The sequence below is a fragment of the Trachurus trachurus genome (genome assembly GCF_905171665.1).
Source record: "Trachurus trachurus genome assembly, chromosome: 13".
In the NCBI taxonomy this organism is placed as follows: Eukaryota; Metazoa; Chordata; class Actinopteri; order Carangiformes; family Carangidae; genus Trachurus; species Trachurus trachurus.
Genome location: NC_139892.1, coordinates 26754740 through 26779154, shown reverse-complemented (window position 1 = coordinate 26779154; position 24415 = coordinate 26754740). Strand labels below are relative to the sequence as shown.

General features: G+C 40.9%; 1 protein-coding gene and 1 long non-coding RNA gene across 2 annotated transcripts in view; one reads left to right on the top strand and one right to left on the bottom strand.

Moving 5' to 3' along the window:
- cadm2b (cell adhesion molecule 2b) overlaps positions 1–24415 on the bottom strand; it is a gene marked incomplete at its 3' end in the record, with an annotated part of 165163 nt that overhangs the window by 74451 nt on the left and 66297 nt on the right. The window lies entirely within an intron of this gene.
- On the top strand, positions 20979–22968 carry LOC310995303. Its single transcript, XR_014595824.1, has 4 exons — positions 20979–21060; positions 21283–21371; positions 21900–22091; positions 22510–22968. It is a non-coding gene; the product is annotated as an uncharacterized lncRNA (long non-coding RNA).

Here is a 24415-nt window from a genome sequence, read left to right as displayed (position 1 = left end):
CCCAGACCCTTCTTCTTCTTACTGAGAGTGACCAAACATTTGATCATTGGGATATGAAATGTCATCACTTGATGACTTCATTGTATCCTTTTACATTTAGGTTTAATTGTGTCATGACTAGTGTATATGAATTCCTGACTTAAAGTGTGTGAGGTCACAATGAACTTGACCTTTGAATACTAAGCTGTAATCAGTCCATACTTTAATCGAAGTGAATGTTTGTGCCAGATGGAATGAAATTCCTTCAATATCACGTTTAAGGGAGTAAAAACATAATTTCTGAGGTCACAATGACTTTGAACTTCAGCCTTTGCCCACCGAACTCTAATCAGTTCTTACTTGAGACCAAGTGAACATTTATACCAAACTGAATAGATTCCCTTGAGGAGTTCCCAAGATATTGCTTTTACAAGGCCAAAAGTGTGTTTTCAGAGGTCACTGTGACCTTGACTATTGACCACCAATGTCTAATTAGTTCATCCCTGAGTCCAAGTGGATGTTTCTGCTAAATCTAAAGACTAACAGTTCTTGAAAACAACAATCTATAACAGCTGTTACTGGCCTCTCTCGCTGTCTCTTTTTCACCTTTCTGCCCCTCTTTCTCCTCTTCCCCATTTCTCTCCTCTCAACCTACCTCGAGGCAGACAGCCGCCCACCCTGAGTCTTCTTCTGTTGAAGGTTTCTTCCTGTTAAAGGGAGTTTTTCGTCTACGTATTACTTTCTCATGGTGGAAACTGTTATGTTTCTATTTGTATTAGTGCTTGGTCTTGACCTCACTTTGTAAAGTGCCTTGAGTTGATGACATATGATTTGAGGCTATAATGTATTGAACTGAATTGGTTCAGATGGTCAGTAGCCTTTATTTCATAGTGATGTGTCTCTAGATTAAGACGTTTTTTAAGAGACAGTGTTTCTTCTTGTTGGGAAGATGGTGCTGCTCAATGCCATCACAACAAATTAACCTAATGAAACTAATAACTTCATTCATGTCAGTGCTTTACAGCATTAGGCTAAGTAATGCAATTAACAGCTACTGTGGCCCAAGTCGAAAATCCATTAGTCATGGTTATGTTGCAACTATTTATTTTGATATTATAATTAAATATTACTGCACAATTTTTCCATAAGCTATCGGTGAGTAACAAGTGCTGCTCTGGTCTAGCAAGGTATTGCATAAAAAGTTGGAGAAAAAACACTAATTTGTTTAAGAGAATAAAACTACTCAGAGTTTCTGTACTAGACAAGTGTGGCAACATGGTTCCATAAGGTTACAACAAGGCAGTAGTTTAGCTCTTTTCTGTTCTCACGTTTTTTCTGGCAGCCTCTGGAAATTATTCATATGATGCTATATTGACATCCTTAAACATTATAATGAGCGCATATCTGAATTCTTCCTGCTGAGTGCTGTGAGGGATACATAATCAGTAACCGATAAAAGTGAATCAGCATGACCATAGAGAGCTTTTATTTTGCTTGGCTCTTGGCACGCCTCAGTTACTGCTCAGTGCCAGCTGGTCAGATTCTCTCTGTGCACTGTAAAAACATTACCATGATCTAGGTATTCAACAGCATTTAATGGGAGTGTAAAATCAATTTTTGCCAGTTAGTGTACAGGCCTTTCATTATTACTGCGGTCAGAGGTTGATTCTTTTTAATTTTCTTTTCTTTCTTTGTAATTTCCTTTTTTTGTTGTTGTTTCCTTTGATCATTATCACCGTTCTTGCCCTTTCCCCTTTGTATGACTGCAAATAAGCTGTTTGTGAAAGATCGACTACTATTTTGAAATGTGAAAAAGAAATTGTGAAATACAAAATAATATCCAGTGTTTACCCAACACAGTGATTATACTGTAGGATACTTATAACTTATAACTTAACTAAACTATAACTTTTGAAGCAGTTGTAAAGTTGGGCAAAAATAATTATTGGTGAAAGAAATAAAAGCCCTTTACTGTATTAATTTTTCCTTTAGGAGTCACAGTGTGATTGGCACATTATCTGGCAGTATATGATCAATACTTGAGTGGGTTGATGGCATAATGTCACTGTTTTTATAACATACTGTACTGAGTAACCCCCCACCCATCCCCCATTTTCTAAATGACCAGTTGCCTCCACACTGATACAGTCAAAGCAGAGTCCAGACCTGGTGAAGTCAGCTGGAGGAGGAGAGAAGAGGGGAGCGGTGGAGAGACAATCACCGCGCCCAGAGATACGCCCTGCTGTGGTTGAGACGATGTGTCTGCTGGAAATGAGCCAGCAGACCCACCGAGTGTAGCTCCCCGCACTGGTTCGAAGGCACAGGCGGGGTATGTGGGAATTCACTTTCCTTTGACACCAGGCACACTGCAGGTTCTGGCAACAAGGCAACACCACTTGGCCGACAGTGGGAAATCCGAGGAAACTGCTCGCCTTGCAAACATCCCCGTCGACAGGGTCATTCCCAGTAGTTCAGTTCCCACTGCCATAATTTACTCTTAATCCCTAAAAGGCTCTCGCTTTCCCTTCTGAAACAATGCCTAATATCTAAGCAGAGCCACAAGAGAGAAAACACAAGCCATGTCTTTAGCTTTAGTAGGCCTATTATGTTCATTGCTGGATTTACTGCAATAAAAGGCATGGTTTGGGAGGGAAAGAGAAACAGAAACAGAGAGAGTGAGCGAGAGCGAGAGCGAGGCAGAGCAAGAGCAAGAGGGAGAGAGATAGCTCAAGGAGGAGATTGTTTTGGTTCAAACAAGGCAATACTTATCCACATTCATCCCTATGGATACGCTGGATTATTCATGACACATCCGTAGTAGTTGTCAAAGTAGATTTTCAAAGTGACAAAACGCAGAGCATGCACACGCGCTCAAATGAGCCAAATCTCCCACCATGACCTACACCCATCACTCTGTGCCTTCACAGGTAGGCATCTCAGCTTGAGGTGGGATTTCTTCAAAGGCTTCTCTCAGGTGCATCATGTGTTTTGGAACAAATGGGACTGATAGGAGGCTATCCCAACTGAGTGGATATTAGTAGAACCTGACTTCTCAAACTTTAATCTATGATACAATTTTATTCTGCCTTTCTAGGTACACCTCAAACGACCTCATATAACCATCCTTGCATAGAAAAAACGGTGTGTGTGTGTGTGTGTGTGTGTGTGTGTGTGTGTGTGTGTGTGTGTGTGTGTGTGTGTGTGTGTGTGTGTGTGTGTGTGTGTGTGTGTGTGTGGTATACTGACTGAGAAATGCTGTAATACATTTTGCAGCAGAATTTTAATTTGATTTTTTAAAACTGTATTAAAATGAACATAATTGTAAAAGATTAGTGTAATAAATGTTTTTTTCAGCAGCATGAGCTCCACAAATGAATTTAATTTACTCTATATTCTATATATATTGTTCTATATTCTCTACAATGTCCTGAAGTGGTGACAAATCCCTGGATGACTCAAAACCTGGGCCAACTATCTGTGTGGTAATAGGCAAGTAAGAAAATATTCCTCCTTATAATTTGTGCAAACTGACCCTCTAAGGAGAAAAAAGGGGTTTGAGAGCCTGTTTTGTTAACTGTTTTTAAGGAGTCCTTATCTCTGGCCTCACTGCATTTCACTGCGTATGAGGCATCTTCCTCTGAACACTGCCACATATTCTAATTAGTGAGTACACAGGCTGAGAGGGCTGTTTAAAAATAGCTTCCCTGCGGATTAGCATGGAGAAGTACAAAACAAGTACAATATAGGTAGAGGGGGAATATATTCTTTGCAGGGAGAAAGGTAGGTGTTGTTCACGAAAACAAAAACTGTGGAGGCAAATAATGTATAGCGTGAAGACAAAATATGGCCAATCAAAATGTACTTTAACAGGTGACTTTAAATGGCTTCCAGGCACTAGAATCCCTCAGATCACACTCTGGAGGAGCAGACATTTCCTCATCTGTGACAAAACTTGAGTGCGCTGCAATTTAATGGATCAGAGTTCTGTGCATGGCAACAGATGGGGGTCTAGCTGGCATACCCCTCATTATTGCGCCTCCAAGCCCTCCTCTCACCACATTGCCACCTGTCCAGCAGGTCTAATGTTATTCTCGCACCTGGGCAGGCCATCACAAGCTATCATCAAAGTTATGCTCTGAGGGCATCCAGTCTTTCTGCAACATGTCGCAGCAAATAGAAAGAGAAACGACACAGATTCACCTTGAGACTGCACCAACCACAGATTACAGTCACTGAAAGGCCTTTGAAAGAAGTTGCAAAGCATCTTAGCAACAGGATACACTTTTGAATAACCCACAACTGCAAAAAAAAAAAAAAAAAAAAAAAAAATTCTCCCTCGGCTAACCATGAGGGCACATTGCCATAATATGTATTTATTCATAGCACAGCAACCGTAAACTTCTTCTTAGGTCCAAGCAGGAGCAAAACTGTTCCAATCATGGGAAGGAGCAGCTGACAATAATTCAAATGGGCTAGAACAATGCACTCAGAGGCAGCTGAAAGATCCATATGTATGAAAATAACCGTGACATCAAACAGCTGAGTCCACTTGTATAATTCTCTCTCGCATAGGAAACTTATAAGGAGCCGACTATGTCTGCCATTCCTGCATTATTATTCCTGTATTGTGTGTAATGGCCAACCTTGGAAATGAGTCACCAGCCCCATACTCATCTCTCTATTTTTGCCTTTTTTTTGTTAGCTATTATTTGCCTTCTAGTCGTCTTCCTTTATGTATTATTCCTGGGTGGTAGTGTTGTGGGATTCATGTAATAAAGGTACATTCAACATATTATGTTTTTTCATAATATGTTGCCCCATGATAAGAACAGATTTACAGAATCCTTGTGAAATGGATGTCAGCATTCTACTTATTACACTTTTTGGAGCCTGCACTCAAAGTGGCAGTCAACGCTGTTCATCCATCATGTGTAATCTGTTGTTTTTGCCTAGATCACCGCTGATATCTTCAGCTAGGAACAAACACCTCATCTGTCATCAGGGCTGTGTTGCACCATTTCAGTCTGTCCACCTCAGATAATGCCTACGACGGGCTGAATCTCAGCCAAGAGAACAAGGGGAGACATAAGTTGCGAGGATGATAGCTTTCTGCAGAGAGGTTTTCACGTTGTGTGGAACTGTCGGGCCTTGCCTATGGTCACAGAGTATGTGCTCCTTCATTGCTTTCATTAACATATCTCTAAAGCTACTCTTCGGCACAAGGTCTAGAAGTTGATTAAAGGCATGTTTGCTCGGAGGCAGGAAGAACAAAGGTTTCACAGTGCTGTATGGGGAGCACAGTATCTGCACAGCTGCCATTAAAAACTGTAATATCGGTTTAGCCTCCCGGACCCCAGCCATCAATAAGAAGGTCTTCATGACTGACAAAGGCAAACAGGCAAACAGCAAACAGCTCAGAGGCACAATCCCACCTGATAAGGCCCATAACCTCATTCACTCTTCACTGGAGGAGTTAATCGAGTCGGGCTGACATCATGAACTGAGATAATGCCAATAAATACCATTTTCTCACACTATGTTCGATAATTATAGCTCTCTAATCCACCAATTGCCAGGGTCTAAAGGTGAAGACACTGCTTCAAGATAAGGCAGGGTATGTTCATTATTGCAATCACACAGAAGTTGGTACTTTTTTTTGCTCTGAAGAATTTGATCCATTGTATGTTTAAAAACAACCTTTTGCTCTTAAGAGCAGTTCACGTGGCCACCAGTTCTTATTCCCCACACAGCCACATCAAGGAGACAGTGGAATTAGTTTTTGTTTAGACCAAGCAGGTAATACAGGATCTTGCAGGGGGTTGTTGTTGTTGTTGTTTGCCCTGGACTATTTCGCCTTTGTTCAATTATGTATTCATGGCTTTACTCTTCACTCCAGAGAAAATAGGAAATACATAACTATTGACTGCTGTTTCCAGGACTAGCTTCTCACATTCTCAATACAACAACTTCAGCATGTTCTGATCTCAGCCCCTTGTCCAAACAAGTGTCTCTTTCACTTGCCTCTCTGCCTCCTGTGCAATGTGTAATTTTGCACTGCCATAACTGATATCTGTGACAGTCTTGCTGATAGTTCCTTCATAGACTAACAATCATCAGATTTGCTCATGTCCCCATGTTGACAGAAAAACAAGAGCTTCAATTTTATCAGCGTTGTCAGTTCAGCAGTCATCCCAGTCAAGCCACACTGAATGCCCTTGACTGTGAAAATGCTCCTCAGAGCAGGCTGTTATTCATGCATTTGTTTACGACTTCCCACAAAAGGAAAGGCAGGCCATGATGTTTACCCTATTTTTATTAATTTCAACCCCTCCTCCCCACAAACAACTTCTCTGCAATTAAAATAAAATCACCTTGGACTGATGTGTCTTGATTGCTGTGTGATGGATGCGTAGGGGCTGTTCACACACGGTTGCTCAAGTAGCATTTCAGCCCCTAGAGAGAGGACGGAGCCAGGGTGGGGTGTTAGCTAAGTGATGTCCCTGGCTGAGTCCTCCATCACACTCCTCACAAAACGGACAGAGAGAATACTCTTCCCCTGCAGAGATTGATTGCTCCCAGTTAGCTGTCGGGAGAGATTAACCTTGTGAGCTTGGAAATGTAGGGTTCTAGCTACGTCCAGGGTAGTTTTGATATAGTGATATGTTGGCTAACCAGAGTGTTTTGGGTTATCAAAGCCAACATGCTACAAGTGGAAAATCAAAGGCAGAGATTGTTTGATGAATAAATAGGTGATTAGATGTAAAAAATAAATAAATAAAAATAATAATAATAATAATCTAATCTAATAAAATTCTTCTCTGAAGCAAATTAACCAATGCAAACATTTTATTTACACTACAGACATTTGTCAAATTCATATTTATCTATTGAAAAAAGGAATGCAACAATGAAATAACATTAATGCCAATTAGCTTTTTATAACAACAAAATGTATATAATATGACTGACTTTCTGTAAGTCATTTCCCCCTCTATTTCAGGTTTAAGGGGAAACTGGATCCAGAGACAGGGATGATGGGGTTAACAAAAGTATTTACTTACCAAAAAAAAGAAGAAAATAAAGAAACACGATGGCAGGAACACAGGGAACACTCAGGACACAGTAACAATGCAGGGTAAAAACACAGATGATCCGACAAAGGACAATGTGAAAACACTATACGCAAGGAAACGAGACACAGGTGGTGCAATCAACACAGGTGAGACACATGAGGTAATCACAGGAGGGAGCACGCAGGAAGATAAGATATGGAACTTCAAAATAAAACAGGACATGAACAGGGAACAGCAGGCCAACTCTACAAACTACAGAATGACTGACAACCAGTTTCATCGATTGTTGGTAATTATGAAACATAATTATTCATGAATGAATTCAAGGTAAGTAAAACTGAACTTTAAATGTTTTTTTTGTAATTCAGGGACTTGCTCGCCTGCTTCCTTCAGCTGCATGATATGATGAACTACAAAAACTGACTGACAGGTACAAGATAAATGTTCATTTCAAGGTACTTGCCACAATTTTCGTTATTATTATTATTTGTACTTCAGCAGGCTAACAGTTGTCTTTTTTTATTGTTTGACCCAAGGAAGAGGTGAAGGAGAAGCTTACGCCTGCTTCAGTCACAACTGCCTAACCACAGGTCACAAAAACAAGAATTCCAGATATCAGATGTGAGACAGTCTTCCGTGTTTTATTATACAATTTAACGACTAATCTCACTTCAATCAAACAAGCCAAACTCCACCTGCTTGAGATTCATGTCATCTGTATCACATAATTAATACCAATCCTTGATTATGGGCTCTTTCATGATAGCCTGTTATGTTCCTAATGGATGCAGTCTGCATGGATTCACATCTTCAGCAGGGCAATCACTGTCGTGTTTCAGCTTCCTGAACATGTGCCAAACACATACACACTGCAGCTGGAAATACAAGAGGGGCTTAGGCAGTAGACGCTTCACATCAAAGGAATTTACATATTTCTCTATTTTCATACTGATGACAATAATCAAAAACTATGTTAAAACTTGTGACAAAAAATAGCTCGATTTAGAAATTAAATTAATTAAACAAGGTCATTCAAAGTTTAAAAAGTGCAATTGCAAAATATCAAGAAGATGGTTATTTTTAAACTTGGGCCATGATGTTGTTGAAAATTATGAAAATGAATATTTTAGGAATTTTGAATTAAGCTCAGAGTATACTCCAACGATATCTGCAGCTGCAATTAATAGTAATTCCCAATTGGCTTCTGGACAACTCATTGGGGAAGCTATCAGATTCTGCTTGATGAAAAAAATCCTGGAATACAGGGTAAATTTGAGCAGTAAGACTAAGGCATACAGCAGATGTGATGCCAAACAGTACAGTGAGAACAGAACTGAGCTGGTCCCTCTCTCATCGCATATAATACAGTCATTTAATTCAGTGGTAATTCATTGGGCTTTAAGTTACCTGTAGCCAACCACAAAAAAAATTTTAAGTGTCAACATGAACTGTTTGGTAATGCTACCTTTCCAATCTGGTAATAAATTCAGTGTTAATGTCTTGCTCCAAAACAAAAAAGAAAGGGGGAAAAAACGTCTCCTTTTTTTTTCCAACACAGATTTAATATCATAGACTAAGAAAGCAACTGTCTCTCCGTTGAAATGTACACACATAATCAGTCTTCCTTATTTAGTGGGACAAGATCTGACCATATGCTGAACATATACATCCTTGAGGGGGAAAAAACTGTAAAGTTTAATTCAGCACTCAGCAGCTAATTAGGCTAAAAGACACTTCTGAGACTCCGTGACCACAAAAGATGATCAGCTAAAGCTAATGGAAGTGAGCAGGTACTTAAGCCAATGCCCGGTTCATGCTAATGCTTGACATCACAACTAAGTGAAAAAACTCAGATAATAATGACAGCCGTTTCTCTCCACTAAAGATGTAAATGAAGCTATTTATCTCTTTTTTCCATCTTTTTCCTACACAACGTCTCGTTTAAAATGTATATCTAAACAAACTGATGTCAGTGTGCTTAGTTAAATGCTTTATCAGGGTTCTGTTTTTTTTTTAAGTGGAACTGAATCATCATTTCAAGATGGGCTTGTCATAGATGATAACCCTGATGAAGTTGAGCATGACTTACAAGGCCTCAGTTTATACCAGCCCATAATACCAGCAGCTCCAGCATCCTTGGCCACATTACTGACACATCTGTTGTGAGATGTAGCCTACATCCCATAACAGAGGCCCTAGGAGAGATTGCTCTGGTTTTACAGGGCAGCAGATATTGGACTGCAGCTTGCAGCCCAAACAACATTTTACACATGAATTACAGTAAAAGTGAAGGTTGGAACAGTATCAGAACCATCAGAAAATGGACCATGAGTTAATAATGATTTGTTGACACAGGTGACAGAACATCAGTTTACCTGGCCACATGCTGTCAAAGCCAGGTGCGATGATCTCGCAATGAAGCTGAGCAATGGGCGTAAAGATGAGACTTGAAATTCGTCAGTGTTTCTTTGTCTCTGTTTTCTTACAGTTAATTCGTGACTCTGTGTTCAGGGTTTAGTCGACAGACTGTGGAAATATTGCACCAACCAAGGTCAGCAAGCATAACATATTTTATATTCCACTGTAAAGCCTGGATGTCTATATTTGAGCCTTTTTTCTGGGGGAGGGATAGTATTTACCTTTGATATTGCTTGGGTGCATTTACACCTGTCATTGATGTGATGTGAATAATGTCCAATTAGGTCAGACAAAAATAGCAGAGCAAATAAATCATGTTCTTTGCTCCCTGAGAGAGGAATGCACATCACAGACTGTCAGGTGTGCAAACGAAATTACACATCCCATGGGAACCACAGACCATGTACTTCATTATTCCTCTTTTGGAGAGAAAGAAACTGCACTCATCGCACTTTTCTTACCTATACACCTACGGTACCATTATTTCTGACACCAGCAGCTTGGCCTGACAGAACCACTATAACATAAGCATCTGGGTCAGGATCCACGGCCGAAAAGAGAACTAATGAGTGTTTGAGTTATACTGGAGGTAAGGCACTGGACTGGGGAAACACCAGATCATTTCTCTGTGTGTGTGTGTCCGTGTGAGTGTGTGCGTGTCTGTAAAGAGGGTCAAGGCAGGTTAAAAGTATGGTCTGCTGCCTCTAGATCCTGCTTTTCATGACTAAAACCAGCCACATTTGGGTAATGACATTATTTTTGCTGTACCTCTCCTGTTTGCGAGTTAAAAGCTATAACCTAGGGGGTAGAGCTACAGTATCACTCGGGCACACCAATGTTCTTTCATGAATACTAACAAATTATTCTGTTTTTACAAGCATTCTGTTCATTCAATTTCATCGGCACACAGGAAGTAGCCAGAGTGAACAGGTTTCACATCTCTGAAAGGAACCAATGACTCATGACAAAAGGATGGTATCCAATTTTGGCGAGGAAGCACTGGCAGAAGACAGAGGCACAAAAATCTCTTGAGTTGCAGTAGACTGTATCATCGGCTCAGCATGAACGTTCTCTTTCACTGGAACTATCGAGCCTTGGCTTCCCAGGACTCACAGCGGTGAGTCACTACAGCAACTCCTCCAACTCTCCATCTAAACACACCACTCACATGTCTTACACAATGACACCAGGATGGCACTGCCTTCTCCATGTACCTGACCGTATTTCTTCCAACATCATTCCACACACACACAAAGACCTGTTAAACGCTGGAGCAGGACATGCATTAAAAGTGTTAGACTAAGAGATTTTTCAAGTGGCATTTCAGGATTTGACAAGGCTGAACGCTTCAGCAAGTTGTCCCAAAGTCTGGTGGAAAAATGCCTGCTCACCTTTCACACACAAATCAGCTTATGGATTGACTGAAACAAAATACCACTTAGATTTACTGAATCTACGACAGACTCGAGCGTTAAGAGCGACTGAAAAAAAACAAAACACAGATTGCACTGTCAATGAACCCTGTGCAGACGGATCAATGTGCATCAGGGCAGTTACGGTGCACGACCCCACTTCCACACCTCCCTATACTCTGATTCGCTGGCTGCATCGAACAAATATCCATATGGTCTCTCTCTCTCTCACACACAGACACACACACACACACACACGATGCCCCTTTCTATTGTACAAGGATAGGAAGCCACACACTCTTAAATTAACTGATCTACTGAAGCAGTCAGGGATAAGCTGACACTCTTAAGAATTATCATCATTATACTGCTCTGTCAGAAACGGGTATCAGATTATCAGTGATGAGAGTGAATACTAACAAATCTCCCTGCAGCCAAGTAGCTTGAAGAAAGCGGGTGGCAGCTGTTGCCCTATAAATCTGATCATGTTTGTGCTCCCGGAGGGGCCCAGGAGGCTTCCAGAAAGAGCAACCAGAGCTGGCCAATATGTTGGCATTGGTGCTCAGCTGCACCAAATTCACTGCTTCCCTTCCTTCTTCTCTTTGACCTTAGATTTAGCCGTCATTCTCAATGCCAAATGGCTCTGTTTAAGTGATTATGCAAGGGATGAGATATGTAAAAATGGTAGAACCTCTGGGCTTTTCAGACGTGTAGCGGTTTTATTTGGACTATAATGACAAGTAGCTCGATCAAACCGGGCGGCGGCAGTGCAAACACTAAAAAATAATGGCTGTGGAAACTTTTACCGATGTCACCCGTATTGTAATGTATATATAATATCTGACAACATTTGCCTGGTCTTATAAGTGCTCAGCTGAAGTGAGAAGCACCTCTTACGCCAACCTCTGTATAATCCTTCACCGGGAGCTCCTCTGACAGTCCTCTGGAGCTCTCAGTGATGCGTCCATCAAAACCAATTTCTCTCCTTCCGCTCTCTACTGCTATAGGCAAGGTGTTTGTGGGGAACACAGACTGTAAATACTACCTGCAAACGACCTAAATACATTGAACATAGTGCACTACATATACTGTCATTACTGTGGGGAGGACTGGAAATGAAGTGCAATTCGTATTGGCTTTCATCACAATCCTCCAAACAGACAATTTGATATCAAAGTGAGCGAAAGAGCCTACACACTTAAAAAGACATCAGTAAACCAACAGTCTGCACTGTGAGATGCTAAAGGCTATTAAAGAAAGCTACACATTTCCACTCATTTTGAATTATGTACAATACATCACTGACAGACTGACCATAAAAAGAAAAATAGCTCTTTCGTCTTTGTAGCACATCCTCAGGGTAAACACTATATCATATCAGAACCGCTGGCCATTCTGTAATAATGTCCGCTGCCCAGTGGTGGTCTGTGGTGCCATGGGGTCTGCACATTGCTGGTCCGTGCCTCCATGACGAAGTGCTAACAGCCAAGGGCATTATTTCATGCTGTTCCACAGGCCCATAGCCTGAGTCATCTTTTCTGATATATATCTAGCCCTAGGGATGTTGTTCAGTTTAATTATAAATACACGGGACATCAGTCAAAGTTAATGTTGTTCTTGTTTTACACAGCCATCCATACAAGCTGCCTGTGCCACACCGTGAACGTCCCAAAGAGATTTGAAAGGAGCGTCGCAGAATCTTAGGGACAGGAAGTGAGCAAAGAAGCCAGGTGAATCTTTGAATAATTGATACGGTCTGATTTTCAAACTGGAGCATGTCTCCAGCTGCTGTCATCTAATCATCATTTCACGGAGAAGACATCAGAGCTTTGTTACAGCAACGCTTAATATCAGTGAGGATTTTCCTCTGCCAATATGGGAAGGCTCTCTGTCAGGGGAGTACGGATCTCAAAATGGTTCTTACACAGGAGCTGTGACAAATACTGCGTTCAGCCCTCCTCTCCTGACAGTGGCCTCCGGCAACACTCATCCCTCCCCTGGTAGAGCTGCAGGCAATGTGGCCATTACCTTGAGCCCCGTGGATCTTTACTTCCCTGGACAGCCACACACTCAGATATGCTGATGCTCCTTATGAAGGCACTTACTTATGGCAGGAATATTAAAAATGTGGCTGGTGGTGTCCACTTGGGAAGATGTCCATCTTTATTGTTCGAGGGCGATGTGAGGAGACACTTCCATCTGATGTGCAGGTACTGCTCTGTTTCCCAGCTGACAGGATTAGACCACTTTACCAGAGACCACCTGTAATGCTGTTGTAAAATGTTGAATTAGACTGTCCCAATTGTCTAATACAGCCGCATCTAAAAGTACGTATTTATTTATCCTGTCCTTTGTTTCGGCGCAGTATGAGGCCGACTTATCACGGAGGCTCAGATTTCTTTGTGAAATAACAAGCAGTGTAGATTAATTGCAACAGCTACAGCTACAGAACAGAAGCGATTTTTTCCAAAAATATGCTGCTAATGACTGGGTGTCACCCTCCCTTCTCTGTATGTATGTGCCTATGTGCGCATGCCAGATTGTAAGCAGCCAGTCTGATGTGATAAAAGAACAGAGAGATACACAGATGGCTAAGGTCATTACTTGATTGATTTGCATTGTGATTGTTCTTTAAAATGGACCATTACACTGAATTTGTAGAACAATAAGGAAAGAAAGCTTTCTCCAAGAGGAGTTAATGACTACCTTTTTATCTCCGTGCTGACATATTCCCCAATTACCTCCACGATTTCCAAACGGATGATGAAGACTGTCAGGAGCAAAAATGCAAAGTAACTCCAACATCGAGACCAACACATGTTCTCCACTGCTGGAGCCAGAGACTCTTGGCTCAGACAGAGAGCTTCCCAGCCAGCTCGTCTTGGCACTGCTGGCTCTCGGTCCTGGGCATACTGATTCTCATATCAGGGTTCATTTACATAATCCTGCCTGCGATTGGTCTCAGTTTAATGAAGGGTGGTAATGCATTTCTATAACAATGTTTCACCTCTCAACATGCCAATATAAACAGAACCGTGCGATGACATCTGGTGAGGCACTCGCTGACTCTATAATCATAAAGAAGAAAAGCCAGTCGTCGTTCAGCGGTGTCAGGACCGCAGCGTTTTCTGAAACAATGGAGCTGTCAAACTTTTTTTTTCCTGGATGCGTGCTGCTTGCTCCTCGTGTGGCAAACTGTGACAAGTGAGCAGATCCAACAATTGCAGTGATAGCCACCAACAAAAATTCCTTCTCCCCTATATCTACGGTTGCAACTGTTTTCCAAACACTGCTGCCGCTGCCACTGCTACTGCCACTGCCACAGCGGCCCGCTCCCTAACCCTCTTAAATATTGCAGATTACAGAAAAATAGATGGATGTTTTGTCTGTCAAAACCACAGCCTTGTGGTTAGTGTTAGACTATAGCTCTGTGTGCCAGCTCATTATGCTTGTGCCGGAACAAGGAACAAAAATTTGTAATATTCCAAATCATATGCATCAGAAAGGGAGCTACACTGCAGCAGCAGTAAAAAGTTGCCTCTTTGATAATCTAGGGAGAGATTTTGTACTTCATAGACAGGTTTTTGATAACTTAAGTAACTAGAAATATTTTATTAAATGCATTTAAAGAAAATGACGATCCCTAAAAGAAACAGTCTATAAAACACATTTTATAGATAGATGATAAATCTGGACTCGTGTGGGCACAGCACTCCATGTTCATCAGCAATCAAGCAAAGACATGCAGTAAAATGCTGAAAAACTAAAACAATGGCATTCAACTCCGACTGAACCCCGGTCCTAACACCTAAACAGATGGCACCTTATGTTGACACTGTGACTTCCTGATGGGAAGTTGGGCTCACACCTCCAACCTCCCAACGCAGGGTTTCTTCTCAAACAATGCAGCCGCAGTAGGGAGATTAAGTAGGCTGCCACAGGAGTGCATGATGCTTCATTAGGCCTAGCAAGGAGGGATGTCTGTGCCCAAAGCAATCTGGGACCCAGCGAAGTGTCGAAGGACCTCTAATGCAATCCTGCATGCTGCTCATTACTGCCCACTGTATTGACTATATTTAAGGAGAGGCAGAATGATTATTTAAGGGATCAAATCAATTCTCCACATAATGCCTTCACTCAAGATCTAATCATGCCATGCTTAATGTACTTAATAGCGTAAAGGCCAACAGTGCATAAAACCATGTATGTGAAGGTGCTGCTGCTAATGACTGTCTTAAGTAACTTGTGGCTTCTAAGAAAAAATCCTTTAGCTAGTGGTGCTGTACTTAGACTGAAGGATCCCATCGAGAAAAGTTTCCATACCGTTAATTACACCGAACAGCTCGTTCAGTCACCAAGTTCAGCGGATGCCGTCTGTCACTACCACCTTCTCTGTTGGAATTATGTGTTAAATAGAAACAATTTTGTGCAATTATAAGTGCTGCCTGCCTTCATAATGATCTGACATCCTTTAGTCTGCAGCATTAATGACCATTGTTGCTACAGTGGGTTGAGGAATTGCTGCTGTAAGGGGTTAACTTGACATTTCTTTATTTCCCTTGTACAGTACAACCAATTATGTTCACAAGTAACCTTTCACCAACTATGATACCATAAGAAGAACTAGCAAAGAAAGGTCTAAAAGTGTGTTGAACGCATTGTTTTTGTTGCAAAATGCTCACAGAATTGGATTTGTAAATATTTATCCATGTTTATGTTACAGTATGGCAGTGCTTCTTAGTGGAAAAGTGTCAAGCAGTGAAAGTAGACAAATATGTCGAAAAAGCCTGTGACACACTGTCATTTGGGTGTGCTATCTGGTATTTTATCCAAAACGTTCACATGCTCTAAAATAAATCAACCATTAAAAAGGAGGGAAAGTGTTCTAGTAAAACTTAGTGTCCTTGAATATGGTGATGTAAATCCATGTAGAGGCGGCAGCAGTGCGGTCCTGCCACAGAAGTGAGTAGAAGTTTGACAGCTTGGGAATTGAGGAAATCACTCTTTTTTTTATGAATCTTACAAGTGATACAGTATACGCAGAGACTCACTTCTGTCACTGTGAGTTTATATCTATGCTTTTAAAATATTCATGATGTTTTTGTTGAGGTTTCATGCATTCTCAAATAATAATATAATTTATGTTCAATTCTAATGTAAATTTATATCCTCGTGAAATTTTAATAAGATTGTTTATAGATGTGTTTAAAAACATGTCCTTAGTATGAATCCCTAGTGTAAGTTTGAATAAATAAATAAAACAAGATAAACACGTTTTTTTTCTTTTTTTTTTGTGGGATCACAGTCATTCCGTGTGTTTCCAAAGGGTGCATCACACTATATTCCAGTCCAGGGGGAACAATCTTTTGGCATCTTCAGATGAACCAGTGGTCTGAGCTTTGGATTTGTCTGGGCTTTATCAGCACTCTGTCAGTCATTTTCAAACAGCCTTGAGCAAAGCAGATTAGCCTGGCTCTCCACCGGCGACACTGTTGACTCATTTGACTCACAGATGAATACGAAATTATCTCTAATTCGTTCAGAACGAGCAAATACAGGAAACATCGTCCAGCATTAGGCTGGATGAAAGGCGCCGTTCCAGGCCTGCTCTGCTTTTCACCTCTGCTTGTAGGACATGAAGGTCACAGCACACAAGGGTCGATGTGGGCCAGCTCTCAGCAGCCAGGCAGGTTGGAGGGGCTGAGCTCCATCTCCAGGAGGACAACAGAGTGCCACTGTCACAGGGAGTATATACCCTCTCTGCCACCGAGAGCGGTCAAGTGGAAGGGGCCAGCCCTTGAGCAGGCACGCCTGTCTGAGTGTATATGTGTGCGTGTGTGCGTGTGTGTGTGTGTGCGTATGCAGAGGGAGCAATCTGGAGTGTGCTGGAGGCTATGGCCTCTTTGACGTGATAGATTCCCTTTGCAGCCTGCAAAGCCAGGAGGGAGCCAGTCAACATCCTGCCACATGCCCCGCTGTTTATCTTCCAAAATCTGGTGGCGGGTTACATCCTCGGGGCCTGCCCCAGCCGCACTCTACTCTCACCGTAATCACCATAACTTATGGAGACATAAATGACCATGCACTTTCTTACGCTTTCCTCTAAATTGAAAGACCATGCACTGCACTGAAAACTGTTTCTCAACCCTGCCCATCCCCGTGGATTCGCCGTCGAGCCGAGAACACTGTAACCTACAAGTGGCATTTATATGGGTATGCAAATGCTCAGTGTGCTTTAACAGATTCAAACTGAATCAGGTTTTTCCCGGAAAAACAAGGTAGATAGCTCAGAGCTGTGAGATCATAGCCTCTTACTGAAGAGAAAGAGAGTGCTGGGAGGGGAAAAAATTCAATTCCAAATCTGCGGCTTCAAAAGTGGATGGAAGCTGAATGCAAATAAAGTTCTGTTTCTCTGTGTTGTGATTTATCACTGTGCCGAGCAGTAGTGCCGGGGCAGGAGGTGTATTGAACGGAATGACTCTCCTCACATATTGGAAAAGCAACTCAACAACAAAGCACAGGAAAAATAGAGCCAGACAGATGGATGACCTTCAGTCCTCCTTGGTGGGAATAGGCAGAGGAATTTGTTTAGAGAGCTAATCGTTCACTCCGGTAAAATAATTGTCTGGAAAGCCCATCTATACTTCAAAAAAAAAAAAAAAATCATTGGACAGGAGTCGCTTTTGTGGAGCCAAATAAAACGATGGTGGGATGAAAGTAATGAATAATGGACCATAAAAAAATAAATGAAGCAAGAAATATGGGTATACGCCATTTTTTAAAGTATGTCACTACAGAATGACAATGCTTTTATCTTTCATGAGAAACTGTTATTGAATAATACACAACAGACTCTCAGTCAGAGAATGAGAATACAAATGCCTTCCTTATCAAAAGGCACATTATGGATGCGCCATAGCCAAATATTAACACAGCATTTGACATTTCTCTGTGGCACGGTGACATTGCAGCACTACACCCATACAGTAGCACTCAGTGGTAAACAAGTCAGTTGTGGACAGAAACTGTTTACTCAGGATCCTGTTTCAGCTAAACTGCCACATATCTGCTGAAACGCATCTTTTTCAAGACCCTGTTGCTTGTTTTTCTCAGTTTAAACCAGGGTTTACTCGTCTCGGCTCATGAGGAATTTGGGTTTTCGCTGTTGTTTGTTTTAGCTATTATTTTGTTTTTGGCTGGTTTGTTTGTGAACCACTGGGATGCTGCGTTATTCAGAACATCAAGCAACACTCAGTAAAAAAAAAAAGACAAAAAAGAAAACCAACTGTAGAACACAGGGCTGCAGTGCGAATATAAAGTAAGTTGTCTCCAAGCGTCCTGTTTTACTGTACTCTGATCCTACCATCATTGCTTAATCTGAATTTCCAGGATTTATTGAATATGTGCCTTGTGTTTTCCATCTCCCTTACTCTCCATATAATTCTGCAGTGATGAGTCATGTCACCATTGCTCTGTCATGGGTGAGTCTCAATCTCCGTGCCCAATGACTGCACCAGAGAGCAATCCTTCAACGCATCTCTGGCATTAATCTTGCTTGGAAGCGGTTGGCGATGAACCTGGACTGCCTTGAAAACTTCTCTGGCTGACAGCTTCCATGATCAGCCGTCACAGCTGGCTGTCTGATTCATACCTGAACGCCAAATCAAGAGCGAGATGGAAAGAGAGAGAGAGAGAGAGAGAGGGAGGTCACCCTTCTGCTCCACTTCCATGTGGGGTGTTCACTAAGAGGAAGAACGACGCTCTCCATTACCTTGAAATTCTCCATGAGTTGTAAGAATGAAGAAAGCTGCCAAACAAGGGAGGGCTTGTGGCTTTATATTCACCATGTGTGGCTCAGTAGCAGAGGTGCTGACCTGTTGGTCGCTGCTCCGTTTGTGTTTCTTTTTAATTTCCAGGGTAGCAAACAATGGAATTTGAAAAAAAAAAAAAAACTAAGGTCAGTCAAGGTGTGACCATTTAATTATGATGAAGGCCTTACATGTCAAATGAAAACAATGTTAAAAGGTCAAATAACTGAAATCATTAAAAAAAAAAAAGCCTCCAGTGTCGCTGAGTAGATGCTAATTGTTTGTTTCATTACCAAGGTTTTGAGATATCTCTATCAGCAAGTTCTAAAGGAGGTGAATGGACGTCTGGTTGTCATGTTTAAAGAGTCTACGTTTTTTGTAATTGCTATGGAACCAACACAGGTATTGCAGCTGCTTACCTAACAGTCTAGAGGAGATATCCAAGGTTCAGCATCACAATTATTTTTTTCCTCTTGCCAAGAGCTGTCTACAGCAGCATGAAAGCCACCCTCTTATTTCACTTCTACTGAAGTGAGCGTGCCAACCAACTCATTGCTCTCCAATGTCGAATGATTGTTGCATCCAGTCTACCCTGAAGAGGAAGTGATGCTGAAAGGGTGCATTATATTCTTGTCTTGGAAATATGTTAATATGCTAAGGCGAAGGTCTTGGTAGTAGCAGGCTAATGCTTCATTTCCTCATTAAAAACAGCAAAACCCTCAGATAGCTCCTTTAGAAATTACATTTGAGTTTTAACAGCAACATCTCACCGCAAATATTTTTTCTAAGACGATCCACTGACCTAAAAAGCTTTCAACACACACACAAAATAATGCCTTCATTATTCTGAAGAAATAACAGAAATGTCAGAGACAAATATCTCAATACTGCACCTCTAGGGGTCAGTTAGGAAATGTGACTGTTGCATTTGCAATTTAAGCTTCAGACAGTGGGGAGTTATTGTGAAGTTTTTAAAGTGAGGCATTTCAAAGCTGTACACTGTAAGAAATGTCCGTAGAAATTACGGTAAAAAACTGTCAAATAGCAACAGTAAAATACCGTAAAATCAAAAATAGTATATCACTGTAGTAAATACACTGAATTACCGTATATCAAGATACAGTAAATAACTTTAAATTTTACGGTCTTACTAAGTAGAAAATATGGAATTTTACTGTGAATGTTGTAAAAAGTTCGCAAAATTCACGGTAAAATACCATAATGTCACAAGCGTGTAATTACCGTAAAATTGACGGTATCATTCTGTCTGAATTACAGATTTTGCTGGTGTTTACGTTTAAATTTACGGTACACAACCATTAAATCATACCATCATTTCTATAGAAAGTAGAATGTTAAAAAAGTATGGTATCAGGACAGGCTGTGGTCACGTGGGCATTGTTCGGGTCGATGTGAAGCACTTAATGCAATAGAAAAACTACATGTTGTCAAAACAGAATTAAGATAAGATTAAGATACTAAGTCAAAATAACATGTAATAGCCTATATGTAACATATATTTCAGAATAAATGTGCAAAAGAGTTTAGACATAAATATACATTTTTTTAAAATACAAACATCTCTATTGTACAAACATGTAGTCTCCATAACATACCTACACACAGTAAAAAAAAAAAAAGAAAGAAAAAAGGAAAAAAAGAAGCTTGAGTCAGCTCTGGCTTGGGTGACCTACAGGTGACCCAGCAGTAACCATAGTAACCCATTTGTTGGGTCAACGGTTGGTTTGCTGCGCGCCACCAAGATCCGTTATTTTTGGCCGGAGCGCCGTTACAACCTGGTTACAACCAAGCTGCTCTGTGGTCAGCCAAAGACGACATAAGTAAAGTGGATTAATTTTATTTTTGATGGAAATGCCCCAGCTTCAGTCTGCAAAAAAGTCTGACTGCTTCAGCAACGAGTGTCGGTGGATCGGACTGGACTTTCTCAGGTTGGATCGATACCAACTGTCCGTGGAAAAGCTACAGATGAACTGTAAGTATTTAAAAATGAGCATGGTTTGTGTTACTTTGGCCGTTTAGCACATGAGCTAGGCTAACGCTAACGATGGCTAGGCTAACGCTAACGACCGTTATGCTAATACAGCTAACGGTCTATTGTTATGCTAATAACGATAACGGTCGTTATGCTAACGCTAACGGTGGATCGTTAAGCTAATAACGCTGACTACTATAGCATGAGACTAGCGTGAGAGACAGGACCTGAGAGTAACCAGAGTTTTTGTGTTTTCTAATCAGAGTAAAGTATGTGGAAGCTAACGTTAGCACATGGAGATAGACGGTCTGAAGAGGAGCCTTGCTCTCTTGGAGGTGCAGAAGTTCCTAAGGGAGGCCAACATCATTACTGTTAAGGTAAAGTTATGTGTTACTGTGTTTGTGTGGAAGAGGGAAAATACACCGGCCTAAAACTGCCTTGTTCAGATATCCATGTAGCTACTTCTGTCCATTATCATTATTACTGAAGTGTTACATGAGTTCATTTTGTGTTCAACATATACTATATTTGTACAGAACCATCCCATCCTTAGTTGTACACATTTTTAACACTACAAAATCATTTTACCTTCTCCTCAGCATGGTGCAGCTGGAGAATGCAAGGCAGCCTACTTTGCAGGAATGTGGCATGGCCAGTACATCTTCAGCGTTATCAACACTCAGCTTCAGTGAGTACATTTAAATTGATAGGCTTCTGAACTGGTGCTGCCATTAGCCTAAATGTTTTTGTTTCTTCATACCTGTCAAATATTTACATGGCCACATCAATAATTATGTCTCCCATTTATGTCTACTACCCTATTATCTGGAGTTCCTTAAGGATAAATCCTCGGAACTATCCTTAAAAAAAAAACATCAAAATCACTGATTTAATGTCAAATCCAAAGGATTGTGTGTTTTCAGCTGTAGCCTCCACAGTTTCTCCCTCAATCTCTCTCAATCTATTAGATCTGCTAAATCTGTTAACTGTTTTAAGCGCCCCCTGAAATCATATTTATTGGTTGGCCTTTCTATTAGATTTTTTAAACCTACTCTTCATTCACCTTTTTTTTTTTTCTGTTCCAACTTCTTTTATTAATGTTTTGTTTGTTGTTGTTGTTGCTGCAGGAAGCACTTTGCAACAGTGTGCTATATAATAATAATTATCATTATCATTAACAATGTTTTCTTTGTTGTCTTTCTTTGTCTGGTTGCAGAGAGGTTCATGCCAGTCCACAGTAAACACCTGATTGAAGACTGCTGGTGAATTTTCAAGCAGGAATGATGACAACACCTGCCCAAAGTTTCTTCAACATTGTACCATGTCTGTATGAGACTCTGTCCCACCTGTCTTCAGTCAAGTCTGGACCCAATGACTCAAACACCAGTCTTGTCAAGGCTAATTAGAGGTAAGCAATGGTTTATGTCAGTGTAGCAAATGAGTAGATGCAAGCACAACTCAAACTTCACTCAATCGATCTCCCACAAATGCACGGTGCCAACAGCTTCATACAAACATACAGTAGAAAAAAAATCAGTATTACGGACAGGATTCAGGATTTTGGCTGCAATTCGACAAGGATGAAACAAATACTGATGATCATTTAGTCCTGAAAAGTGACAGTTTCTACCTTTTACACTAATACAATAAAATAAATGAAATACTCCTGATGACCTGCAACCTATATTCCAGAGTGCTGGTTTCATTCTATGTATAGCTCATTGGAGCTCAGTTTAACAACAGAAGGCTGAATTTATCTCTGTAGGCACCATGCTCAGGCACTGCATCAATCTAACCTTTGCTTTGTTTCTGTTTTCTGGCTGCAGAGAGGATCATGCCAGTCTACAGTGGACACCAAATGGACAATATATGAGTCTTCAAGCAGAACTGGTGACTGCTGGATGCTTTAAGTTCCAGTTTCTTGAACACCATGTATATGTTAAGAGCCCTCTTCAGCCAAGTCTGGACTCAGTGACTCATTAGTGTTGATCAACACAGGGCAAGTGGCTCCTTTTTTCATTATGTTTATTTCTTCTATCATGGACTATCCTTCTTCATATGTATGGACACACACTGTCTTTTCAAGATGTCAACACTGCCTTGTGAGTATACTGGACAAGTTCTGTTTTTCACAGAGAATGTGTATATGCAAAGAGAGGTTCTTAAAGTTTATCAATTATAGTCTGTACTTTGGTTTACAATGGGCTTAAAGGACAATTCCAGGCGAATTCAACTCGGGGGTGTATTTTCCTATCATTTTAGGTCTAGAAGAAGGAATCTGAAGATTTTCAGTTTAATCGCTCCCGTTTTGCAGTAGTTGCGTCTGTTCCCGCATCACCACGGCAGCGATGAATGGGAGTGGATGTAAGTTCCGCTGTTTAGGCTGTTTCCAGCCCTCAAAGCCGCAAATTTTTCCCACAGACAGCGTCAGATGGCTACTCAAACATGCACCGAGAAGTTTATTTAAGCAAGCAAGCCGACATGTTTGTAAAACTAGATCTAATTCAAAGTCTCCCGGAGTCTCGCGCGAGACCCAGTTGCCGTGCTCGGTGTGTTCAGGTGCAGTAGGAAAGCTACAGTTTGTGTCATAAACACCGGAATATCAACTCTTTACTTGCTTCAAGTAAAAAAAAACTTCTCAGCGCATGTTTGAGTAGCCACCTGACGCTGTCTGTGGAAAAAAATGTACACTTGAAGCAAGTCAAGAGTTGGTATTCCTGTGTTTATGACACAAACGATAGCTCCAACTGCACCTGAATACACCAGCACTGCAACTTCGGGCTCGCGCAAGACTCTGGGAGACTTTGAATTAGATCTAGTTTTACAAACATGTCGGCTTGCTTGAAGTAAATAAACTTCTCGGTGCATGTTTGAGTCTCCATCTTACGCTGTCTGTGGAAAAAAATTGCGGCTTTGAGGGATGGAAACAGCCTAAACAGCGGAACTTACATCCACTCCCATTCATTGCTGCCGTGGCGATGCGGGGACAGACGCAACTACCGCAAAACAGGAGCGATTAAACTGAAAATCTTAAGATTCCTTCTTTTAGACCTAAAATGATAGGAAAATACACCCCCGAGTTGAATTCGCCTGGAATTGTCCTTTAATTGGTTATTTCCTTAATAATTTACCATTTGCATTTTCTGACTGTAAAATCTACGCCAACAAACTGTAATTCCATTATGTGTTGTACCGTATTTTTTACGGTGAAATTCTGGCAACCACAGCTGCCAGTATTTTACCGTGAATTTTGCAATAAAATACCGTACTATATCTTACAGTTTTACCGTGTTTTTTCACTGATGGACTGTAATTAGGTTTACAGTATATCCGTTATTTTTAAAAGAATTTACCGTAAACAGGTTTATATTATAACTGTTATTTTTACAGCAAATTACCGTAAACAAATAACAGTTCTCTACTGTGAAATTTACGGTTGCCAAAACAGCATACCGTAATGTGTAATACATTGTGACCGTATTTTCTACGGTAAAATTCTGGCAACCACAGCTGCCAGTATTTTACCGTAAATTCTACGGAATTTTTTTTACAGTGTAGGAAAGTCAATGTTAAGACTTGGTTAACTATGCAGGGCCATTTTGTGCCAGGGGACAGTAAAAATAGTATTGCACCTTCAATATTCAAAACTAGGGGTGGCAACAGAACAAGACTGATGTCCTTGACTGTATTTTATTAATCTGTGAAGTAGAATCTGCATTATCATCACGTTTC